This window comes from Oryzias melastigma, linkage group LG11, assembly GCF_002922805.2.
Source record: "Oryzias melastigma strain HK-1 linkage group LG11, ASM292280v2, whole genome shotgun sequence".
Classification (NCBI taxonomy): Eukaryota; Metazoa; Chordata; class Actinopteri; order Beloniformes; family Adrianichthyidae; genus Oryzias; species Oryzias melastigma.
In genome coordinates, this window is record NC_050522.1 from 3,922,702 (window position 1) to 3,926,897 (window position 4,196).

General features: G+C 38.4%; 1 protein-coding gene across 1 annotated transcript in view; it reads left to right on the forward strand.

Annotated features, from left to right (window-relative positions):
- Window positions 1–4,196, forward strand: part of LOC112139669 (AT-rich interactive domain-containing protein 1A) — a gene marked incomplete in the record, with an annotated part of 51,964 nt that overhangs the window by 2,202 nt on the left and 45,566 nt on the right.

Genomic DNA, 4,196 nt, shown 5'->3' on the forward strand with positions numbered 1-4,196 from the left:
AAGAAATTAAATTTTAATTTGTTTTTCTATAAACTTCCCTGAAGTCACATGCTCTTGAGAAGCCATCAGCTCAGATCTGAAGTTTCTCTTCAGTTGGCCTCAGCAGCATTTGTGAGGACAGTTTGCTCACTTCCTCCCACTGCAGTAATTTGCATGCCGACTCTCCTGCTGTGGACCCTGCGTGTTTCTGGGTTCCGTCAGATTCAAGAGCCCAGTGGACTTCTTCATAGGCTTCCTGGCCGTTCTAGCTGTTGACCTTCAATACCCGAAGTCTCATTTTGGGTGTTTTGGTGTTTCCCTGCAGAGTGCAGGGCTCCTCTGGATGGCTGACTCTGGTTCAGCCTACAGAGTAGGTGTGGTCTGCTAGCTCCGTTGCACAGCTGTGTTTGCACTGTTTCCAGATCAGAGGTGGAAACAGCCGAAGCTTTCTGTCACGTGAGAGTCGCACTTGCTGCAGTCGTGTTTACAAGCAAGCCGAGGTGCCAGCCGAGTGCACATATCTTTTTCTGGAGCTTCCTGAAGCTTTACAATAGCCTAATTAGCGTCCACGCCGGGTTTCCATGTCAACGGTGCTTATCCGCATCCCTCTCTCTCTCCTCCCAGATAACGGCCACATGTGCAGATGTTTTCACTCCACGCTAGCCTTGATAGGCGAGCTGATAACATTTTGGCGCTCAAATGCATGCAGATCAAGCAAGAACTTGGACGAATGGGGAATCAAACGTCCCCTTTTTAGACCTAAACAAGTTAAACTATTCTGGATTCTTTTCTGTCTCTTATTGTGGATTTTTCTGATTTTGATGAGCAGCCACAGCACACCTTATGTCAGCTCTTATACGGCTGTTTTTGTGCATTTTCTGTCCATTCTTTTATTCATAAATGTGCTTGTTAATTTCACACTCATCATCCAGAAAGGCGGTGTCATAACTTGTTGTATAGAGCTGATGGATGATAGTTTTTTTATGCACTCTTCCATTGTTTTTTTCTGAATCCCTGCAATAGAATCTGCTGCTGCTCCTTTAGTTTGTGCTTGAACTGCATCAAACATGTTCTAAATATTTTAGGTCTAAATAAGAAGTGGTAGTGATGTGGCTTAAGTGAAGCTAATATGCATCAAACTGCTTCAATTAACTATCTCAACTTAATTAAACATCTACTTGAAAGCAAAAAGATGAATAAAAAACTATTCAGGCAGATAGGAGCATGTCATTGTTTTGTGTTGATTTCATTCTGTGTCGTTCTTGAGAGGCAAGTAACAATAGATAATAATAGAATGTATATTTGCAGGCTTTACTATCATAACACACTGGTTCTTATTTAGCTTTGTTAAACATAGAGCAGCAATAACACAAGTGTCTAGTTTATTGGTGCAGCATATGAACAATTATTCAGATAACCATAGCATAAAGAACATGCTAACAAGTCAACTAAACTATTTATGTCTCTTCAAATCAGTAACTCCATTGAATTCTTCATCCTCTGTGAACAGTTCTGCCAAACCTGGCATGAGGTTGTGCAGCTCTTCTTCTGCATAGCTGTTGGTACCAAATACTGATGCACACCTACCGTGCATCTAGTGATTGTTACTAATATATTTTTTAAAATATCCAATATAAGTCGCACCCTTGGCTAAACTATGTAAAAAAAATCACTACTTTAACTCAGGAAAATACGACATGTGACAGCTGTGATTTGGCTGCATTTTGGATTCAAGACATTTGACGCGCAGCACAAGACAGCAGTATGTAAACAAGCTAGGAGGCTATTCCTACGCCAATGCTAACACAACAAACCTTCTATCAATCAAGGAAAGTCCACAAATATTAACATATGAGATTACAAAAAATAAAAGATGAACCAAACTTGTGGAATGGAGCTGTAACAAGTATCCAAACACTTGGATCCTCGCAATATGCTCCCAAAGATTCAAGTCCGAAAATTTACGACGTCCAAGATTGCTGATTCGTGATCTTTATAAATAAAGTAGAGTGTCATAAAATATTTGTATCTCCGGAATACAGAATAATGTTGGATTTTAAAGCTGAATGTGAATGTCCCCAGAAATAAACAAATCTTCTAGATAAAATGTCGGTGAAGGTTCCTGTTTTCAAAGTAAGACTAGCGAGAGGTTCTTTATCCGTTCAAAAAAATGAGACAAAAGTTCCGCTCACTGACTTAAGTTCTGAAAGAAAAAACACATATTAGCTTTAACATCGGAGCTTCAGCTCCAGTGTTTATATTGTTTTGGTAACTCTTCAACAATTGACCTAGGTCTAGCAGAATTTTGTGCAAAAATGTGTTTATCTACTCAGATACATGAAACTGTTGTGCACTTCAAGAAATATTTTTCATTAAAAAAATATATATTTTTTTTTAACTAATTCAGTTTAAATGCCTTTGATCTTTGAAACAAATGTGAAGGCTAAAAAGTTTCTTTCTCAATTGTGACTTTTCAGTTATCGGTAACTTAAAATAGTCAGACAAGTAAGCTATGACATTTTTTCAGAGAAGAGCTGAAAATATACTTTATATTCATATATTATGATATATATCGTTATCGTGATCTAAAATATTTTATTTGGTGAAATACATGTCTTTCCATATCGGCCACCCCTAATTAAGTTGATTCATTTTTTACACCCCTAAAAGCTGTGAATGCAGATGAAGAACTAAGAACAAGCCTGTCAATCCTTTCAATACTCAACCAAAATGAGTAGAAATGAACAGAATCATTTGTATGTCATGGCCATAACTTTTCTTGAAGTTTGTCATTGACTTTGGTGTGATCTCCTGATTGCTATGGCGCTCTTCTTTGACTGACAAGGGAAAGTTTTAAATCTTTCCATCTATTTAGAAGAGAAGCTTTTGGATTTTGAAAAAGTTTCAAAGAACAACTTAAGTTTTCTGTTAAATGTTTTTGCTCTTTCACTGCTGCATGTTTTTTCTGTGATGTTGTTTTCCTGTAGTGAACATGCTTGTACCGTAGCTGGAAATAGATCTAATTCAGAATACCATGGTTTAATTATGTGGTGTTGCAATCCTGTAACAAATACTCCGTTTGGTCTGTTAGAGTTTCAGATGGAGCTCAGTCCCTCGATGATTCATCAATCATTGTAAAGTTCTTCATCTCTTCTGTGTAACAACATCAAGTATTATGCCTAAATGGGTAGACTTTGGATTCCAATTATTCTGTTTTCTGAATTGTCACATCCATCAATAAAGTTGAGGGCACCTATAGTGATCATCCAAACCAAAGGATTAATCTAAACTTTTGAAGCTGTGCTCCTCGGCTTTGGTATGATGGAGAAGCCCTCTACCTCTCTGCAAACACATGGTTTTCTGAACTTAAAGTGGCAGTGGAACATGTCTGGTGGAAGGAAGATACCTGACTGCTGAGATGGGAAACATGAAGCAATAATACACATCAATTCCTGAAACGGTAGTTGATCCTGCTGAAAGATCATGCAGGTCAAGACTTATGACTTGAGTGTCTCGTAACTCTTGAGATATATTTTTATTTTTGGTCATATTCCTGCTGTTTTTTTTTAGCCAAAATCAAAGTTTTCTAGGGCATAGTTTCTGCAGAACAGTAGTTCTTTTGAAATTCACCTCTGAGTTGTGGGCGGGACTGTTAGTGTGGAGTAAGCCTCTTCCCATTTCCCATCATCCCTTTGTTTACACTCTCCCACTAGCTTACAGCCCCAATCTAACATTAGCTTAAAGAACATTAAGCAGTATCAGAGCAATCCAGTCGTACAGTTTTGATCCAGATTCCTTAAACTCCTTAAATCGAAAAGTTAATGTCCTCGATAAAGGAGAAGGAAATCCAGATGATCAAAATTATTCATTCAAATAAATAAATCCAGGAAATGGAATAAATTCTAAAGAGTTGCTATTCTGACCTGCAATCTTTATTAAAGGTTTAGTCATGGGAGTCAGAGAAAAAAATCTGAAGTGTCTGGATGTTCTTCTGTCTGATGAAGATGTTGAAGCCCGTGATGCGGGCGTGTTGTGGGACCTCTGGACACGTTGGCCCTAAACTCAGGTGTTTCTGAAGCATTCTTCTGAAAACGACGCTCACTTCTGAGCCAAGCCGTGCGACACTGTTCAGTAGGGCTGCCACAAACGATTATTTCAATAGTCGACTATTCTCCGATTATTTTTTTCGATTAGTCGACTAATCGGTTCGTGCGGCG